The 22,869-nt window shown below is 37.1% G+C and overlaps 1 non-coding gene across 1 annotated transcript; it reads left to right on the forward strand.

Annotated features, from left to right (window-relative positions):
- The first annotated feature begins 1,133 nt into the window (after positions 1 to 1,133).
- TRNAK-CUU (transfer RNA lysine (anticodon CUU)) lies at positions 1,134 to 1,206 on the forward strand. Its single transcript has one exon. It is a non-coding gene; the product is annotated as a tRNA-Lys (tRNA).
- The last annotated feature ends 21,663 nt before the right edge of the window (positions 1,207 to 22,869 follow it).

Genomic DNA, 22,869 nt, shown 5'->3' on the forward strand with positions numbered 1-22,869 from the left:
AGGGCCATTCACTGTGTAAATCACATGCAAGGTACCTAGTGGAGACACAATAAACCATAATGTCTTGAGAAAGAAAGCAATGAGGAATGGATAAGGAGATAAAAATTTAAGGCATTGTTAAAGAAGGGTAATCTTCAAAATCCTATTTGGTTCTTTCAAACTAGCATTTGTTGATAATATAACCTTTATATTAGAAACTTTTCTAAGTTTGTATAAAAAAAGTTTGGGGGGAGGCATGATAATATGTAATGTTATCACTCATAGGATTGCATAAAAACACGATCACTAACATTCTATGGCTTATCTAAGGTAGAAGAACAATTCTAATCTTTTAGAAAAGTACACTATGCTTTGGCAAATATAGTCTTATCCTATCTAGGTGTATAACTTAAACAAGGTGAACCAATGGCCAAATGCTTTATGCATTTCCAGACATTAAAAGGTGAATAGTGTAAAATCTGGCTGCAAATTTCAAAGGAAGTAATATGCAGTGAATTAAGTCAGAACCGTGACAATGTGCTCCTGCCCAACAGTCTGGGGTTATATGCTCTGCTTAGTTCCCACTATGTTGGCCTCACTAAAAGTTAATCCACAGTTATTTAAGTGGAAAGTTTCAGAAAATCCATTTCTGGAGCAAATGTTATGTGTCATGTGAGAGTTGAAATGAGCCACTACCCCGTGTTGGATAGAATATCAGATGGCCTGTTCACTTATCACTGTGTCAGAGTCCTCTACCAATGTAACAGCTGGGAGCCAAGCCTGCAAAGGAACACATGTGACTCTCTGCCTCAAGCAGTGTGGCCAGAGTCATCTCCTGACTCTCAGATCTCAATGTGTGCAACAGAAGAAAACAAGTATGGAGACAACTGGGAACATGTGGATAAGGTTCTCTCTCCCATGTAATCAAGGAGGATATGGTTTCTGCTCCTCTTCTTCTTGGATTCCATACATAGGGTGTAGGACTACTACTCCTCTCTCCCCACCATTCACCATTATGTACAAATGCATAAATAGTCAATTTCTTTTAGCTCACCAAACATATGTTTAGAACACCTCCTTAATTCAAGGCCGCTCTATAATCAGAGAAGCCATTCTTCTTAAATTATATGTTTGAAAACAAAACAAGAAGGGATGCCTAGCTGGCTCAGTTGGTAGACCATGGGACTCTTGATCTCAGGGTTGTGGGTTCAAGTCCCATGCTGGGTGTAGAGATAGCTTAAAAATAAAATTTTATTAAAAAAAAGAAAACATGAACATGGAAGATGGTCTGATCTTTTCAGTAATTCCACATTTGTGCCTATTTTCTCAGGAAAGCCATTGTAATAGGTTTCTCATAACATGATTCAGCTTCATTTATTTGTTTATGTATAAAAGTAACATTAACTGGATATTATTTTTTAGAAGATCTAGTCTTGAAAACTTGTGAAAAGGCAAAATAAATATCTCAAACATAAAAGGTGAAACCCTAAGGCTTTCTAAAAAGAATGTATAGGAGGGGATCCTGGTGGCGCAGCAGTTTGGTGCCTGCCTTTGGCCCAGGACGCGATCCTGGAGACCCGGGATCGAATCCCACATCGGGCTCCCGGTGCATGGAGCCTGCTTCTCCCTCTGCCTATGTCTCTGCCTCTCTCTCTCTGTGACTATCATAAAGTAAAAAAAAAAAAAAAAAGAATGTATAGAATATATTCATGACTTAAAGATAGCCAAGATTTCTTAGGTCATAGAAAGCAATAATCATAAAAAAATTAGGCTTCATCAAAAAATTAAAAACTTCTACTCATCAAAAGACACCATTAGGAAAATAAACAGGCGAGCTGTAGACCTGAAGGAAGCATTGGCAAAATCTGCATCTGACAAAAGGACTATTATCCAGGATCTACAAAGAACTGTAACAATTTAACAAGAGAAAGACAAACACACGAATTAAAAATGGGTAAAGGACTTAAAGAGTCAAAAAGTATATATACATGAATGGCCAACAAGCACATGAAAAAAATACTCAATGTCATTTGTCATCAAGGAAATGCTAATTAAAACCAGAAGGAGATGCCACTATACCCACCCCCCATATGGCTATAAAGAGACTGACTCTGCCAATCAAGGATGAGGTAACAGATCTGGCACAACATGGTTGATGGCAGGGTAAGATGACACAACCACACTGGGACAAGGCCTGGAGGTTTCTTCTACCTTATGGCCAGCTGTCCCCCACACCAGTATTTATGCATATAAAAGAAAACACATCCACAAGACTTGTGATGTTCATAGATGCTTTATTCCTATAGCTCAAGCTAGAAACAGCCCCAGTGTCCATCAATTGGGGAAGAGATAACGTGGTGAGCAATGCAACTAGCAACAGAAAAGAATGAGTGTTCATGTTGTCTATTGATCTAAAACTCAGTTGGGCATCAGAATAACCTAGGAGTTTCCTAAAAAATACAGGTTTCTTGGCTACACTTCAGGGATTCTGATTCAGTGATTCAGTAGTTTTCAAAAAGGTTCTCACATAATTTCAGAGCAAACCTACGTTTGACATTCCATAATCCTGTTCATATCTTTCAACTACTTCAAACAGATATTCCAAAAAGATGGCAAGGGAATATCTTTTATTCTGCTTCTTTTTTAAAAAGATTTTATTTATTCATTCATGAGAGACACAGAGAGAGAGAGAGGCAGAGACACAAGCAGGCTCCATGCAGGGAGCCGATGAAGGACTCTATCCCGGGACTCCAGGATCATGCCCTAGGCCGACGGCAGGTGCTAAACCGCTGAGCCACCCAGAGATCCCCTTATTCCGCTTCTTTTACACACCAGGTTTTGTTCATGTTATCCCATTTAGGTTGCATAACAACTCCTCCAGGTGAGTATTATAAACTCTACTTTACAGTTTGGAAAATCAAGACCAGGCAACAGTAAGTGACTTTGTCCAAATTCGTTATAGTTTACAGGAGAGGAACCAAGATTTAAAGGCAGACGGATCTACAAAGCTGTCACACTACCACAAACCTTTTCACAAAAAATAAGGGGAAAAGTTTCTGGGAAATTTTGTGATGGCGAGAAAGAGAGACAGAGACAGAGATGGAGACAGAGACAGAGAGAGCTCTAGATCTTTGTTCCCTGATACTTTCTACACCTAGACTGGTGTACTTCATGATTTCAGATCTTCAGAGTTCTCCAAATGAATGTTCCAAACTGAATACTGCTTTTTCCTCTTACAAAAAAATAATAGTCTTCAGTACTTGACTGTTAAAACACATCTTAGGCACACTGTCACCTGCCTAGACAAAGAATTTCTGGTCAAGGTCAACCGTTGCTACTGCCATCCTGGACTGCTGAAGTGACTGTTGGGGCTTTAGTTCTCTCGTGCTGCCTTTATTTATTTATTTATTTATTTATTTATTTATTTATTTATTAATTATTTATTTAAAGATTTTATTTATCTATTCATGAGAGACACAGAGAGGCAGAGACACAGGCAGAGGGAGAAGCAGGCTCCATGCAAGGAGCCTGACGTGGGACTCAATCCCGGGTCTCCAGGATCACACCCTGCACTGAAGGCAGAGCTAAACCGCTGGGCCACCCGGGCTGCCTGCCAAGCACTGTTTTAAGAACTTAACATGTATTAGCTTATTTAAACTAACAACTCTTTGAGGTAAATACTACTATTATTCCTCATTTTACAGCTGAGAGAACCGAGGCACAGAAAAATTTTAGTCCAAATATCACAAAAATAGCACAGCCAGGATTAGATTATAACTCAAGCAGTCAGAACACAATCAGTACTTGGTTATTAGTATTTGGTTTCTCATTTCTCAGAATTAATATTCTGAGAAAAAAACCCTGGTATCTGAGGGTCTTTCTGGAATGTATTTTAATGACCTAACAAGAGGTGGCAAACTCACTCCTTTTTGCATGTTTGTCAGAATCACTAATGGATCACGGCTCTCCAGGTTTGCATCTCAGAATCCATTTTAATGTGCTCAGAGCAGGCCTTACCATTATTTGGAATTGACATGTGAGAAACTTGCCATCCTTCCCATAAAAATTAATAAGTGACTAAAAAGAGACCTGTAGCCATCAATTCCCTGCCCTTGCTTTACTTCCCAATTAAGCGAGAAGATCCACTTGGAATTCTCTCAAGATAGTCTTTGGTTACTGACCTCTATGCTGTTGGACCAGAACAGCTAGAAAACACTGCCTCTGTCAATGATTGAAGGTCCTCTTACCCCTTTTTGAAGCTACTCAAGTACAGAAACATTGCTCCCTTGATATCCGTAGAGAGGCCCTATGGGCATCAGGTACAAATGGACAAAATCATCAATGGCCCATGGGTACCATGCTTTCCAGGGTGTTTTTCTAGTAAGCAGACAAAATCTCCTATCACTACCAAGGTATTTAGTTTGTTTTATTTTCTATCATTGGCTCATAGCTCTATTACACATTGGAACCTATCCATGGTCTCAGAGCCAGGAAAACATTTGTATGGTTTGTGAAAGAGTCTCTGGTTCCAGAATGAACTCTGTCACTCCATAATTTAAGGAAGCTGAAAAGAGTTCCTGCTCTAAAATTAAATCCTCTTGGGATATCCAAAATTCCAGTTATCAGCCATTCATAATAGAAAATCAGAACCCAAAGGCAGGAGCCTGGCTTTGGCATCTCAGATGAACCTTGCTCTGCTATTTTCCTGTGACTATGGGCACGGCATCTATTACGTGGGATAACGATCGCTTCTCATAAGCTGGCTTTCATGAGGGAAGGCAATGTATATAAAGTTCTTGCACAGTGCTTCACACACAGTAGGTAACCTTTATTGCTAGCATTGTCATTTCCCTTGGTTGTCTGTTAAAATGACACTGCTTATGTGAGCAACACACAAAGTCCCTACTACCTTTGTGTAAATGAGTTTCTTCCCTCTACGGAGCCAGTAGAGATAGTGCAAGTCCCTTCAGCAGAAAGGACACATTGGAAGAGGCAGGGTTGCCTGGAAGGCACCTGGCTTATTTCCAAGGTCATTCATCCCCAAATTAGTTAACAATCCCCAGACAATAGCTTTGTCTCTATGAAGTGACCTACTGGAATAAAACCCCTTTTAAAAAATACCTCCATTTGTTCTAATGTAAAAAAGCTATGAGAAGCATTACAATGAAGCAAACACTGTATAAAGACTATGTAAAATGTGACATAATTTTTTAAACGTTTTTTCAATTTCTAAGCACCCAGCCTGCCCACACCTACCATACACCTGAGGTGATAGCTGATGGCACCTCAGGGCACATTTCCAGACATCTCCTGCCACCCCTTTCCTTGTCTGCAGATGGATAAAGGACTGCTTGGGTTCATATCTCATTTGAACATTCAAATCACATTCGCTTACTTTTAGATCATCTCCTTGTTCATTTATAGAGTCGAGAGTGTTGGCAGGTTCACAACAGGGAAGCAGGGGTTACTAAGCAACATACCTATCAGACAGCTACAAGTTTATCCTCCCTGGGCTCAGGTACTAAAGAAAGGTAGCAAGGGCTGGAAGTGTCTTTGGCTTCCAAGGTTGTGCTTCTATAAAAGTTAATTGACATTTGAGGGGCACATAGGTGGCTCAGTTGGTTAAGTGTCTGCCTTTAGCTCAGGTCATGATCTCACGGTCCTGGGATCAAGTCCTGCATCAGGCTCCCTGCTCGGCGAGGAGCCTGCTTCTCCCTCTTCTCCTCCCCGCATGCTCACGTGCTCTTGCTCTTTCAAATAAATAAGTAAAATCTTAGAAAAAAAAAGGAGTTAATTGACATTTGACAAAATGATAGATACAACGTATAACTAGTCTCACAAATATGCCAAAAGTAAAACAAGTTGGCAGCACAAATACTTTATTGGAAGGTTTTTGCTGAACACTGATGAAATCTCTCTTCCCATGACATCAGGGTCAAATCAACTCACTGACCAGTCATGGCAGATGCCCATAATATCAAGTTAAGGAGTAGAGTTTCTAAAAGCAGCATGTGGGGGGTCTCCCACTGAGATAAAATCGTGCCTCCATACACCAATGCACAGTTGCTGACTCGTTAGTCTTTGTTGGTTTCTATAAAAATTACTTGATCTCTGGGGACTCAGTGAAATCCAAGGCTCTGGATCAGAAAGTGCATAGAACATTCTTAAAAGTCAAAAGAAGTTGAGTAGCTATTTGCTTATAGACCAACTCATCCATCTAGAGATTGATCTCTGCCAAATTCTCCGTGATTCTGTTACTCTATTATTTATGAGGAGCTGTGGCATCGTGTTTCAGAAATTACCAACCAGTCAGCACTGATGGGTATGTATTTTTCTTGCTCACTCAGTGGCAAGACACATATATAATAAATTCTTAGGAACTTTATCTCTTTCAGTTAGAGTCCAAGTAATTGCTGACTCAATGATTTGCCACAAAACCTATCCCTGGATAAAAGGGAAGACCATCCCCTACAGAAAACAGGTATTTCAATGCTTGAGCATTTCCAGCAAGAACAAAGAGGAATCAATGAGAAGCAAAACAGGAAACTATGTTCCACAACTGAGAAATTTCTAAATATTTTATACCATTTTAAATTTGTTCCCAATGAAAGATAGCAACAGATTAATTGCCCACATGCCATTTGATAAAAAAAAATTTTAAACAAACTTATTTTACTTTTATGGCTTCAGATAGGAGTTATTAACCACCTGCCTTTGTATTATTTAAACATCATACAAATAAACATTGTTTTACAACCAGAAAGCAATGATTCATAGAATTGTACATTTATTCCCCAATAATTCTTCTTTGCCACTTTAATAAGGGCCTAAAGTTACCATCATTTCAACTCTTTTTAAAATTCATTACCTGAAATATTAAGAAAAACAGATGAAAATACAGTATTTCATTATAAATGAAGAAGGTCTTAAAGAGTTTTTTTAAAATTTACTAGCAGCATCCATCACTGCCTTTTGAGGAAACAGTTACAAGGGAAAGATGACAATCTAAATCACAGTTGACACTGTAAAGGGAAATAAGGGTGGCGTGAACAGCTACCAGTTGCCAGTTCTACGAACCAAGCTCTCACCCAGGCAAGTATCCTCTTGCAGAAGAACAGAACGTGGATAAACAAATTAACATTTCACTTCTCTACTTCTTCAAAGCACAGAGATGAGGATGTCTCCAGAGCCAGACAATATACTATATAAGATATATAGAAAGACAATTCTTTCCTATTTAGGCAGGGAAGAGAGAAAAGAAGAATAAGTGGAGGTGGAGAGGCTTAGATCTCCTGAACAGAGTATGTTTTGAACCAAACTTACTAAGATTAGAAAAAACACAAAAGTCAAAATAAACCAGCCAAAGGAAAGTCTGCAGTGAAGACAAACTCTAATGTACACTTTAAACCAGAGATGAGGAAGCAACAGAGGGAGAGAACTCTGGGGAGCTGCCAACCGCCCCTGGAGTCTTCAGCCGAGGAGTGAACAAGGCAGGCATGTGAGACAACTACCATGGCCAGGAAAGAATCACTGGGCAGGAAAGAATCACCGTAAGGACAGGAGGTGACAGTGCCTAGCACCCACATGAGGCTAGGAGTAGTGCCTATTCACAACAACTAGAATGGAAAACTTCATGATTTTCAGGTCATCAAGCACACCAAAGAAGTTTTATCTGTTTTGGGGACTAATCAGCCCTATAATGAGCATGTTCCATTGGGATCTAATAAATCTTGAAAGCCAAAATGGAAAGGGTCAAACTGGTTGCAAGTGACTTAACTCTGTCTCAGTAAAAAAGGCTCAAAACTATTTATACGAATAAAAATATCCAGCCTTGGGGCAACTGGGTGGCTCAGTAGGTTAAGTGTCTGCCTTTGGCTCAGGTCATGATCCCTGGATCCCAGGATTGAGCCCCACATTGCATCCAGCTCCCTGTTCAGCAGGGAATCTGCTTCTCCCTCTCCCTCAGCCCCTCCCCTTTGCTTGTGGTCTTTGGCTCTCTCTGTCAAATAAATAAATAAAATTTTATAAAAAAAAAAAATCTGACCCCAAGAAAGCAGAATTCACAATGTGTCTGGCATTCAAACAAAAACTGCTAGGCCTATAAAAAAACCTGAAAAATACAAACCCATCATTAGGGAAAAAAACTCATCAAGTGAGACCCAGAACTGACAGAGAATGAGTAGACAAGGACTTTAAAAAATTAGTATAACTATTTTCTGTATGTTCAAAATGTTAGGCAAAGACATGAAAGACAAAATGATGCAAATCAAACTTCTTAAATTGAAAAATATGATGTATAATATGAGAAATATATTAGGTGGGATTAACAGCAGGTTAGATTTTGGAGAATAAAGGAACAATAAGCTTGAAAAAGAAAAAAGAGAATTAAAAAAAGTGAATAGAGGCTTGGTGAGCTAGGGTAAAAACTCGAAGTACACTGTTATGTGTAACTAGAATCCTCAAAGGAAGAAAAGAATAAAAAATACTTGAACAAATGATGGCTTACAATTTTCTAAATCTATAAACTCACAAATCTAATAACATGAACCCCACACACAAGAAAACATGAAGAAAACTACATTAAGCCACATAGTAGTTCAAAACTAGTAATAAAAGCAGAGAAAGAACTTATAGAGGAGCAGTAATGATAGGAGATACTAGAGCGGAAAACAAGCAAATAATGCAGTGAAGCAACATACTTAAAATAGTCAAAGAAAAAAGCCAAACAATAACAAGTGTTGGGAAGGTAACTAGAAACCTCATACATTGCTCGTAGGAATGCCAAATGGTGCAGTCATCTGGAAAAAAGTTTGCAAGTTCCTCAAAAAGTTGAACATAAAATTCCCATATGACCTTGTAATTCCATTCCTGATATATATCCAAGAGAAATGAAAACATATGTCCACACAAAAACTTATACATCAATGTTTATAGCAACATTATTCACAATATCCCAAAGCAGAAACAACCCAACTGTCAACCAGTTGAAGAACAGATAAATAAAGTGTGATGTATCCATACAAAAAAAAAAATTATTTGTCTATAAAAAGGAAATAAATACTGACCTATGCTACAACATGGATGAATCTTGAAAACAAAGAAGCTAGATACAAAATTTATCTATTGTATGATTCCATTTATATGAAATGTCTAGAATAGACAAATACCTAAACAAAAAGTGTATTAGTGGTTGCCAGGGGCCAAGGAAAGGTGGGCATGGGGAGTACTGCTAATGGGTATGAAGTTTCTTTCTTTCTTTTTTTTTTTTTTTAAGTTTCTTTTTGAAGCTATGAAAATGTTCTGGAAATAAGATAGAGTTGATGGATGTATAATTCTTAAAACTTCTGAATTTTATACTTTAAAAGGGCAAGCTTTAGGGTGCCTGGGTGGTTGAGTGTCCAATTCCTAATTTCAGCTCAGGTCATGATCTCAGGGTCATGGGATTGAGCCCTGCATCAGGCTCTGCCCTGTGTGTGGAGCTTGCCTAAGGTTCTTTCTCCCTACTCTCTGCCCCTCCCACTAGAGCACTCTCTCTCTCTAAAAAAAATTAAAATAACAAAATATAAAATATAAAAATAACAAAAATAAAAAGGGCGAGCTTTATAGAGTATGTGAATGATATTATCAACAAAGCTGTCAAAATAAATGCCAGATATTCTGTGGAAGATACCTAAAAGGTGAGAATGCTGCAAATGATATGCTATGTACAAATATGATTAAAAATAAATTATAAACAAACTTTTAAAAATGTAAATGGTCAAAATAACCTAATTAAGAAGTAGAGACTACAACATTGGAAAAAGACCCAACCATGTGCTGCCTCCAATTGGAATATAAGGAACTACTAGATTAAAAGGCTGGGAAAGATACACAATACTAACACTAATCAAAAGAAAGCAGAAGTAGTTATATTGCTAACAGAAAAAATAGCTTTCAGAGCAAAGAACATTATCAGGGACAATAATGTTATTTCACAATGATAAAGAGATGAATTTTTAAAGAGGATGTAATAATCCCAAACATTTATCTACCTAATTAACAGAGCTTCAAAATATTTAAAGCAAAAATTACAGAATTACAAGGAGAAATAGACAAATCCACAGTACTGTTGGAGATTTTAATATCCCTCTGTGGTAGACAGAATTTTACGTGCATCCACAAGAATCCCATCCCATGCTATACATGCCCTATATAATCCCTGGCAAAGACTTGTAAATAAAATGCAATTTCACTCCCATGATTAAGTTATGTTATACAGCAACAGTGATGGTATTTTAGAGAGGTAATTAAGGTCACTTATCAATTAACTTTGAGTTTATTAGAGGAGAGATTATCCTGGGTGGGTGTGACCTAATCAGGTGGGACCTTCAAAGTAGAGCCTAAAGATTAGGGATGGAAATCAGAGATCTCTACGCTACTGGATTTAAAAACAAACAAACAAAAAAGGCTACCATAAGCTTTACAGCTGCAAGGAAATGAATTTTGTCAACAATTACATGAGCTGGAACAGTACCCCAAGCCTCAGATGACACCACATCTGCAGCTGACACTTTGATGGCTATCTCCTAAAACCCTGAGCAAAGAATCCAGGTAAGCTATCTCCATATTTCTGACTCACGGAAAACTGTGAGGTAATAAATGCCCAATTTCTTTTTTTTTTTAATTTTTTTTTTATTTATTTATGATAGTCACAGAGAGAGAGAGAGAGAGAGAGGCAGAGACACAGGCAGATGGAGAAGCAGGCTCCATGCACCGGGAGCCCGACGTGGGATTCGATCCCGGGTCTCCAGGATCGCGCCCTGGGCCAAAGGCAGGCGCCAAACCGCTGCGCCACCCAGGGATCCCTAAATGCCCAATTTCTAATTTGTTATGCAGCACTACAACACTAATGCGCCCTCCCTCAACAAGTAAAGAAGATATAGGTGAAAAATCAGTAAGAATATAGAAGGTTTAGCACCAGGTGTTGTATTGTGATTCACTAAATTCTACATCTGCAACTAATATTACACTGTATGGTAACTAATTGGAATTTAAATTAAAACTTGGGGAAAAAAAGATTATAGAAAGTTTGAACAACACTATTAACTAACTTGGCCTAATTGACATTTATACAACAAGCAGAAAATGCATTTAAACTGTGCAAGGAATACTTATCAACATAGACCATATATTAGGCCATAATACAAACCTCAATAAGTATCACAGGATTCAAATCACACAAAATATGTCCAATGACCACAACAGAATGAAGTCAAAAATCAATAATAGAAAGATCTTTAGAAAATCCTCAATATTAGCAAACTAAGTCACACATTTCTAAATAACCCATGAATCAAAGAAAAAATTAAGAGGGAAATAAACCTACCAGAATATTGTTAATCATCACAAAGACTGAGCATTATTAGCATCACAAAGTTTTAAGTAAATGAACAACCAAATGTAAACTTAATTATCGTATTTAAATACTTTAAAATGCAACTACTATAGAAAACAAAGAGCTTCTATTGCAGAAATAGAAACAGGATTGTTGTACTATCAAATATTTTTCCTATAAGCTGACAAAAAAAAGCTGTCTCTTAGCCTGATGGCAATGAAAGACAGAAGATGAATCATTGCTTGCGGAAACCAATTTATTTAGTCACTTCGAACGGCTGTTATTTATTACTTGTCAGCACATGCTGTTAGTTCAATTAAATATAAAATCTGAAGTTCTCTTTTCTTCCCCACCCCTTTCTTTAAAAAAAAGAAAGAAAGAAAGAAATGACACAAATTTAAAACATTAAAAGAACATTTCAAGTTTATTGTGTTTCTATCATTTTACTTAGGCTTTGTTTATTAAACATTCTGTAACAAAGCTTATTCATCTCTTTGGCTAAATTTAAAATTTTACAGGGACTAGATACGAAAATATAATTTGGAAGCTCTCCTTTCAGGATATTACAAACACAAAATTTTAAAACAAGGCACTCAGAGAAAGTATTCATCACAACACTGCACTGAATTGTGAGGAAGCTCAAGACGGTGAACTCCCAGCTAATAAAAATTTAGATTTTTTTTTTGACTGAGGTGTAAATGAACTGTTTCAGATAAGTTATAATATTCATACTTGTTACGTACAAAGCATATGTCACTTTCACCGTACCACCAGAGTCTCATCATTTAACTGCAATCAACCATAAAAAAAAAAAATCTTGTTCATATTAAGTACCAGACATACAGGGGCACATGTTGCCATGGGGGCGGGGGGGAATGCTATTTGGAGAGTCTGTCAAGACAGTAATATTAGGCAAAGTATGTTAAGTAAGTGTGCCGCCTACCCCCGTCAAGCATAAAAGCCTGTTATCCCTAATTATGTTCCTCATTGAGTTTATATCTTTAAAGTGTCAAACACAGCCCACTAGTTCTGGGGCTAATTTCAGCTTTCAGTGATAAACATATCTTATGCTTCAAATGACATTAACTGGCCATCCACCACAAAGTACACAAGTACATTTTCTTTATTCTATTGTTTCAGTGAACAGAAATTATATATTTTCCAGCAATCTTAAAAAGTCTGACTACAGAGAGGACTCATAGCAAATGTATGTGGATATTATAGGGTATTTTCAACTATTGCCTGAAGATGACACCTCATTTATCCAGGAAATCAAGGAAAGAAGTTGCCTATCTAGTGTTCTTGCACCAAAATATTTTTATACATTTTTACAAAAAAACCTTATTTGCACATAATTGCACAGGAACCCTACATCTTGCAGACTCAGAGTCATTAGAAACATTGATTATCATATAATGCAATACTTACACAAAAGCTGAGTGGGTGACTATCTGCTCCGCACTAAATGGTCTCCAAAGACCACATACCCACAGTTTTCCCTTCCTTCGTTGTCACTTTCCCCCTGTTTTTATGTGCTTCCTCTCCACACCGTCTAGCACTTACCTCTACCTTCTCGGAGCTCGACAATCAGCAACCATAGCTGATACACAATACTAGGATGCTGACACTTTGTGATTTCTTGATTATTATGCATTAGATCTTGATATCTGAAGGATATCAAACTTAAGGCTTTCATATCTGTGTAAATGCTTTTCCTCCAGATTGTGTGCCTTTTACCTTTTAACTCCTTATGCTCCCGCCAACACTGAATATCTCCTGTAGTCTGTGTATGTGCGTGTTTACTGCTAATTTGATCAACAAATGGTTTTAAATATTGGAGAACAAAGCAAAACAGCTAACAGATTACATCTAGAAAGATTTATGGGATCTGAAAAGAAACCAGAGTATTATAAGTTACATCTAGATAGTGGAATTCCTCTCTATACTTTCCTCTTTTGCATAAGATATTTGCAATAAATCTACAAATGTAATAAACTTGAAAATGAGAAATAAGAAATTAGGAAAAAAACCTTTGAACTTAAAATCTCCTGGTCTTCAGGTACTTTCTTTTTTTTTAAGATTTTATTTTTAAGTAATCTCTACACCCAGTATGGGGCTGGAACTTACAACCTCAAGATCAAGAGTCATATGCTCTACGACTCATAGCTGGCTCTATGACTGACCCAGCTAGGCATCTCAAGTGTTATGTACTTTTGATGATTTAAACAGTTGTGAGAGAAAAGCAGGAGGAAGAAAATATTTGAATGACATATGCATTGAAATTATTGTGGGAAATGGGGAAAGGAAGTGGCATGACCAAAAACTTTAATCTCTTACTGTAACAGAGAAACAATAAAAAAATAAATTTTGACAATATGTAATAAACATTAAATTTCTTGGTATTTTTAAAAGATTATTTTTAAATTATTTTTTAAAGATTTTTAGAATTTATTTATTCATGAGAGACACACAGAGAGAGGCAGAGACATAGACAGAGGGAGAAGCAGGCTCCATGCAGGAAGCCCGATGTGGGATTCGATCCCAGGACTCCAGGATCATGCCCTGAGCCAAAGGCAGATGCTCAACAACGCTGAGTCACCCAGGCATCCCCCCAAAAAAGATTATTTATTTTAGAGAGCAAGAGAGCACACATGCATGCACATGAGTGGGGACGGAGGCACTGAGGGAGAAGGAGAGAGAGAATCCTTAAGCAGACTCCCTACTAAGTGTGGAGCCTGATGTGGGGCTCAATCCCAGGACCCTAAGATCATGACCTGAGCTGAAACCAAGAGTCAGGTTCTTATTCAACAGATCCACCCAAGTGCCTCTAAATTTCTTGGTATTTGAACTAGATCTTTAATATCCCATCCAATTGGAAATTGTTTCTCTGGTTTTCTACAATTATAAAACTCTCAATTATCTACTTTAAAAATGAAAGTCAGGTTGTTAAAGTTTTTTTGACATGTATTTTTATTTTTTAAAGTGTATAGGTTGAGTATACAACAAAGAAAAAAGCTCTTGTCTCAAATAAGGAAGAAAGTGGAGGATAGGAAATAGCAGAAGAGCAAAGGAAAGAGTTAACAGTGAAGTGGAAGAGCAAAGAGGAAAAAAAAAGACAAAAAAAAGATCAAATAAGAAGGTTGGTCAGGTAGGTTGGTTCAAGGCAGGCACATCAACCAGGCTAATGTGGGTAACTGCATCACCTTACTTCCTCTCCTTAAGCTGGTCAATTTCATTTTTCTACCAACCAAAACTCTGTTTTCTGCTACCGTCTAGCTATGAAAGGCACACAATTTCATAATGAAATGTGCTTAAGATCGAAAACTCACAAATGTTTAAATACTTCAAGGAGGAGCCACAATTCAAAGGTTCCTGAATTTCAAATTAATGCACCTAATAAAGGTTCATTTTGGGTATTAAAAAAATAACTATCAATGAAATTCCTTCACTAAAGGCTGGCAGGCTTTTCTTTTAAAAAATAAATTAATATTAATATAGAAGGAGAAATATGAAAATCAAGTTCTTGGTTGTCTTATGTTGATAATATAAACGTGTTCTACAAGTGGAATTGATTTCACTTACTCAACATGGAAAATACTAAGTTATATGAGACTGATTCTTGCTGTAAGTTAAAATTCACATTAAGTTTCAACTAATGAGTCTACAGATTAGGTGGAAAAGGATATCTTAGGGTATATTTAAAAGAGAATACCACAGTGCCTGTGCAGCTTAGTTGGTTGAGCAACTGACTCTTGATTTAGGTTCAGGTCATGATCTTAGGTCTGAGATCCTGGCCCCACACTCAGCAAGGAGTCTGCTTGAGATTCACTTTCTCCCTCTTGCTCTCCCTCGGCAATTCCTACACTCTCTCAAATAAATAAATCTTTTTTAAAAAGAGAATAGCTGGTAGTAGTAATATACTTAAAAAAAAAAAACAGGGGTAATTATTTGTCCTCCAGTTTCAACTGTGCTGTATATAGTGGTCATCTCGGTTCCTTCTCCTGTGACTACAGCAGCAGTCTGATTAACTAGTGTGAAGCAAAAACCTTTTTCCAGGCTTCAGGATGCAAAAGTATTCCATTTACATATTTTAATGTTAATGGCAAGAAAGAACTATAAAACATGAAACTTGACCAGAAAAGAAAATGTGGTATTTTAACGTTTAAGTTTGGCTATAAATAAGTGTAACACACTTTTTTCTCTTTTTACATACTGCAGATTTGTCCTAGAGATAAACATGAAGGTTGAGATAATCATGAATAAGCCAAAAGGTTTCATAATCAGATTTTAATTAGGTATCTTAGTGTTCTTGATATTATACTGTCCTCTTCCATATTTCCTAATAGAAAAAAATCCCATAATAAATAAGCTATTTATCACACAAGTGTTCAAGACCGAAATTGTTTTATGGCTATCAATTACATCAAGCAATTGTTTTCACTAAGAACAGAGAGAAAAACTTTATAGGAAAGTGGGTACTGATACTTTGTGAATCTTGTCTCAGGCAGTGTTTCTCGTTTGCTTTTTGTTTATTTCTGACAAAATATGTTATGACAGACTGATAAACATGATAGGCAATAATACCAAATTTCCATTAATCTGGTGATTCTAAATATCATACTTATAGATAGAATCTTATTAAAAATCTTACATCAAATGTATTTGGAAGGGGAAAAAAATCAGTTGCCAAAATTCTTCTCTTCTGGACTTTGAGAAAATATGTTCCAGATAGAGAAAATATATTAAAACTGAAGAGTAATGAATAAATATAAATTGTTCAAAGAAGAAATTTTTTTTTTTTAAAGTGACACAGTGAATTCAATTCTATTCCTCAAATTTTAAAACACTGACATATTGGTCCTTTGACTCTATCACGTTATCTTTTTACTTTCATATAACTGACTTTCAATCTTAACAGATTAAAAAATCTTTCAATTGACAATAACTATCAATTTTAAAAATATACCTAATAAAGCCAAATTCCTTTGCTATTGAGGAATAATATTAACTTATTTTTCCTTTGGCCTAACAATTGTTTCTACCCAGTAAGATAAACAGGCTTTCGTTTTAGAATAACTAAAAACTTAATAATAAAGACTTGTCAAACTTAATTCATTTTCTAAAGTTTTTATTCACTGTATTGTACACCTGAAACTAATATGACACATACGTTAACTAATTGGAATTTAAATAAAAGCTCTCATATCACTTTATATTTTAAAAAAAGATGTCAAAGTTTACCACATTTTAAGAATACTTCATAAATAATTCAGTAAGCTATTTTACCTATAAATTACTTCTCCTTAATATGAAATATAGTTTCTAAATCTCTTCAAGTCCCTACATAATACCAGGCTGACCAATAGAAAGAAAACCAAAAGCCATGGAAAACAAAAGTATAGGTTATAGGTATCCTTACACCACCAAAATACAAGCAGGTTAGAACAAACCACTAACAAGTCATAAAACCATAATATCAATATTGCACTTCTGTGGGAGAAAGAAAAGGGAAGCCCTTTGGGAACCTAACAGATTTGATAAGAGGAGAAACTCAAAATAAGTAGAAATCATGGCAAATCAACTGGAGACAGCAACTGAAACTGGAAGGTGAAAATACCAGATGAATGTAAGGTCTAAAGAACCTAGGAAAATCTCACCCCTAAAAACTCTTAAAACTAATCAGCCAGGACTCCCTTCTAGGACAGAGATCCACACTAAGGAGAATGAATCAACTGATCGTGCAATCAAAATGAGCAGGACAGAGAAAAATAACAGATGGAAAGAGAAGTCCAGATAATGTGGAGGAGGGGAACAGAGCCAGAAAATCTCAGAAAGCAAGCCACCATAATTTGAACATTAGGGAATAAGAAAAGTCAAGGGGCCATGAATTTGGAAAGCTAATCTGAATCAGGTTCCTTCTGAAAAATGAGCTTCACATAAACAATGGGAGACAAGAATATCAACATCAAATCCTATGCAATACTGTTAAAAATTAAAAGAGAATAAGGAGCAGAGTAACACCCTTATAGACAATAAGAGTTCACCAGAAAGACAGACACACAGAATGTCTCAAAACTATTACTTGTATTTAAAATGACAGTCATGTGAAAAAAAGATAAAAGCCATAAAAAAATAACCATGAATCAGAATTAGATATAAGATGACAGAATTCAGGGAAGAATTAGAAATTAAAAAAAAACATTTTGGACATGAAAACTAAACTAGAAGCATAGGAGTGAATAAACACAACAGATAATGCCTTAAATAGGTGGAAAGGGAAAATTTTTTTAACTCAAAATGAAAAACAACTTATAAAAAGTGAAATATATTGAAGATAGACAAGAAGACCCAATGCAAATAATAGGAAATTCAGAAGAAAACCAAAGAAAAGCAAGGCAAAAGAACAAATATAACAATAATTCAAGTAAATGTTCTTCAAATTAAAAAAAAAGTGGGGGGAGGCACCTAGGTTGTTCAGTCCGCTAAGCGTCCAACTTGTTTTTGGCTCAGGTCATGATCTCAGGGTTGTTGGATCGAACTCTGCATCAGGCTCCACACACAGCAGGGAGTCTACTCAAGATACAATCCCTTTCCCTCTGCTCCTCCCTCCCTACTCCTCTTTCAAATAAATAAATCTTTAAAAAAAAAAAAAGAAGAAAGAAAAAAAGGGATGTGAAATTACATAATGGAAGAGTGCATTACATGTCTGAGAACATGAACACTGAATAATACCAACACATATTCGGGTAAAAAAGAAAGAAGTAAATATGGCCACTTTAAGCAACAATGCTCTTGCTAGCCTCAGGTTATCACTGACTTATTTTAAAGATTTTATTTATTTGAGAGAGAGAAAGAGCACAGGAGAGAGCACAGAGGGAGAAGGAGAAAGCAGGCTCCCTGCTTAGCAGAGAGCCTGACTTGGGGCTCGATTCCAGGACCCTGAAATAATGACCAGAGTGGAAGGCAGACACCTAGCCAACTGAGCCACTCAGGCACCCCAGTTACCATTGATTCTAATCAGCTGTCATTCTTGTCTATTCTCTTTCTTTCACCTTTCCACTTGTAATTAAGATTCTACATTAATCTAAACATGGATTTTAGAAAAAAAAATTTACAACTGACAAAAATAAAAACAGATTAAAAAACCAAGTATATCTGCTTAAAAACATATTATTCCTCCTTTATGAAAGTCCAGTAAAATGACAAGAAATTAAAAGCACTAACCTATTCAGATACACAGTAGCAGAGAAGACAGTGATGGGTCAAGAATATTTGGGAAGCTGAAATACAAATAAATGAGTATGACCAATTTAGCCAGTGAAGGTTGCAACCTAAGGGCCAATAGAATGATGAAACTAAGAAGCCACTTGATTCTAAACACAAAAACAAGCTCAGTAACAAAGACCCAAAGACAGAGATCAGTGGATGAAACACAAAAGTTAGTCTCCTTGGGGTGTCCAGGAGTCTGTCAGTTCGGCATCTGACTTGGTTTCTGCCCAGGTCATGATCTCATGGGTCAAGGATTTGAGCTTCGCCATCAGGCTCCACACTCAGTGGGGAATTTGCTTTAAGATTCTCTTCCTCTGGGCAGCCCGGGTGGCTCAGCAGTTTAGTGCTGCCTTTGGCCCAGGGCCTGATCCTGGAGACCTGGGATTGAGTCCCAGGTCGGGCTCCCTGCATGGAGCCTGCTTCTCCCTCTGCCTGTGTCTCTGCCTCTCTCTCTCTGTGGATCTCATGAATAAATAAATAAAATCTTTAAAAAAAAAATTCTCTCCCTCTGCTCCTCCTCCCACTCACATGCTCTGTCTCTAAAATAAGCAAATAAATCTTTAAAAAAAGAAAAGAAAGTTGGTCTCCTCACAAAAGGCAACCATTTGTTCACTAACTTTCCAGAAGATCTGAACAAAGTTGAAGCATGATATTATAAACTCAGGCACACCAAGTGGTTAAGAACAGAGTTAGCCTATAGAAATTGGGGGATTAAGTACAAAGTCTTTTTTTTTTTTTTAGATTTTATTTATTTATTCATGAGAAAGAGAGAGAGAGAGAGAGAGAGAGAGAGAGGCAGAGACACAGGCAGAGGGAGAAGCAGGCTCCATGCAGGGAGCCTGACGTGGGACTCGATCCCAGGTCTCCAGGATCACACCCTGGGCTGAAGGTGGCACTAAACCGCTGAGCTACCCGGGCTGCCCTAAGTAAGAAGTCTTGAGAGTGAACTGTGGATATCCTTAGTCAACAGAGAAATGTGAATTACACCCATTAAAGAGCCTCATTCATAAACAGAACTTCCCATCAACTTTTTAGGGTCTTACTCTAATATATGAATCAGCCAAATACTACCAAAGATTTAAGGAAATCTATGAAAACGTTAGAGAACAAATGAAAAACATGAACTTGAAGAAAATAGAAGACAAGAGGCAGAAGGAAACTTGAAAACAATCACTAAAATTAACATCCTCAGAGAGGTAAAATGTTACATTTTACCTCCAAGGGCCAGCGGGCAAGGGCCAAGCAAGGCCTGGCCAATTTAGCCAATTTAAGGAAAACAATGAGCTCTTTTTAGATTCAGGTACGTTATTACATAAACAGTGAGAAAACAGTAGTCAAAGGTGCCAAGTCCTCATGGCCCTTGTGTGGGGAGACACAGAAGTAAAAGGGACGAGATGGAAGAGGACTGATGGAACACCCTATTCCTGAAGAGCTAATGCTATGCTGAAGCTAAACAATTTTATAGCACGCAGCTGTGCCCTAAGTGGGGCATGGTAACAAGTCTCAAGTCTCGGATTTCAGGGAGGAGGATGGAAACCAGGGAGGAGGATGGGAAAACTGCTTAAGGACATCCTCCTGCAAGACAGGGAGCCTTCCTGTCTTTCAGAAAGGCAAATAAAATGTTTGGTTTTTTTTTAAGATATTATTTATTTATTCATGAGAGAGAGAGAGAGGCAGAGACACAGGCAGAGGGAGAAGCAGGCTCCATGCAGGGAGCCCGACATGGGACTCGATCCCAGGTCTCCAGGATCACACCCTAGGCTGAAGGCAGGTGCTAAACTGCTGAGCCACTCGGGCTGCCCAAATAAAATGTTCTTGTGAGACTCTTCACAAGACTACCTGTCTGGCCATGTTCCTAGGAGGCTTGCAGGTTGTTACACCAAGACATAGGCTGGTCAAAGGTTTGAGCTCTGCTTGTAGGATACATACAGGGTCACCTGGACACAAGGGTGGAGCCACTGCCCTACAGACACAAGAGCAGAATGCTAGTTTTAAAATGGAATATTTAGGGATGCCTGGGTGGCTCAGCAGTTGAGCATCTGTCTTCAGCTCAGGGCATGATCCGGGCGGGGTTCCAGGATCGAGTCCTGCATCAGGCTCTTTGTGGGGAGCCTGCTTCTCCCTCTTCCTGTCTCTGCCTCTTTCTCTAGGTCTCTCATAAATAAATAAATAAATAAATAAATAAATAAATAAATAAATAAATAAATAAATATCTTTAAATAAAGGGGAATACTCAGAGAATAAAAAACAGGATCTTTGAGATAAAATATGATAGAATCTTTTAAAAAAATAAGTGGAGAAACTGGAAGAGAATACTGAGAAAATATATGAGAAAGTAGAAGAAAAAGATGAAAAACACAAAATAAGAAATAAAAAATGAAATAATCAGGCTAGGTACCAGTATCTTAATAAAAGGAGTTCCAAAAATAGAGATTAGAAAAAAATATAGGGAAAGAAGTTATCCAAGAAGTGATATCTAAATATTTCCCAGAACCGAATGACATTGAATTTCCCCATTACAAAAGTTCACCAGTGATTGACTCAAATAGATGAAAAAGAATCCATTCTCTGACACAGCATCAAGAAATTTCAGAATACTGGGAACAGGAATCCTGAAGCTTCTGAAAAGAAATAAACAGAGGAGAGTATGAAGAATCAAAAAGACAAATGACTTCTCAACAGCTTCAGTGGAAGCTGGAAGGGAGGAGTAATGCTGTAAAGTTCGGGACAATGATTCCAGGCCTAGACATCAACATACGTAATCTTCCAGTTGAGCGAATGGATAGAACTGAGCCATGCAGAGTTATACCAATGAATCAAAACAATTTATTGTTCATGTATTCTTTCACAGGAAGCTGTTGGAAGAGGTACACCACCAAAATGAGGGAATAAACTCATTTAAGACAGAAGATTCAGGAAACTGGAATACTCAACATGAGAGAGGTGAAGAGCAACAAACCCAGATTATTATAGCAGAGATTTCCAGGAGACAATGTCTTTAGAGGGGAAAAAAAATTTAGATTACATGATGTCTTTGAACCCACTAAGAGACTTCTATTCCTGGAGGACAGTTAGGGTCTAAGTTAATGTGTGCTACACAGAACACTGAGCAAATGAAACAGTAAAGCAATTACATTATTAACTCCAAAAAACTTAAAACAGGAATTGGACACCCCCCAAAAAAATGTAATTACAGATACCACACAACCCAGTTGTGAATAGTATTTACATAGTCAAAATAGTATAAATATTGAATGTTATCCAAAAGTGTGATGTGATTGCACTGTACTGGGATGATGGAGAAGGAAGCTATGTGTTTAGGGAAGAGGCAAAAGGAATACATCTTCATCTTCATCTCCAAGATAGATCAATAAAGCCTAAAAGTGAAATATCAAGAAATAGCCTAATAATCATGTTACTTAGAATCATGTTATAGAGATAAGTCATATTACAGAGATAAATAGAAAAATCACTAAAAGATTTGAAAGTGGTTATCTCTTTAGCAAGAGCAGGTATAAAAAGAATAGGGAAAGAGATGCCTGGGTGGCTCAGCCATTGAACACCTGCCTTTGGCTCAGGGCCTGATCCTGGATTCCTGGGATCAAGTCCCACATCGGACTCCTTGCAAGAAGCCTGCTTCTCCTCTCTCTGCCTGTGTCTCTGCCTCTCTTTTTGTGTCTCTCATGAATACATAAAATCTTTAAAAAATAAAAGGAACAGAGGAGAGTTCTGTTTTTCATTTTAAGTCTTGGGGGAAAAACTTTATTAACTTAAAATTATTTACTTATTATCATGAAATTAAATAAAACAATAAATGAAAGATAAGTTACATTTATGGGCTAATGCAAATAATTCTATACAGTATACTTACCAAATGATCCTGACAATAAAGACTCTAACAGGCAAAACTCAAAAACTGGATTGTAGTTCATATCCAGCAACACTGGAGTACAAAAAAATGATTAAACAGACTACTTCATTTTTGAATCAGGGGAAAGGGGAAGGGGAAGAGGTAAGAAATAAGCTTACCAAATTGTATAGTATTCCATAGTAAAATCACAGAGTATTATAGTAGAAAGAAATCTTCTATATTGGCTAACAATTTATTTCCCTCATTTTACAGTTACTTGTCCAGGGTTACACAGATGGTTTGTGCAGAATCAGACCCTCTGCTCTTTTTTTTTTTTTTTTTTTTTAAATTTATTTATTTATGATAGTAACAGAGGGAGAGAGAGAGGCAGAGACAC

The sequence above is a fragment of the Canis lupus genome, chromosome 10, assembly GCF_048164855.1.
Source record: "Canis lupus baileyi chromosome 10, mCanLup2.hap1, whole genome shotgun sequence".
Taxonomy (NCBI): Eukaryota; Metazoa; Chordata; class Mammalia; order Carnivora; family Canidae; genus Canis; species Canis lupus.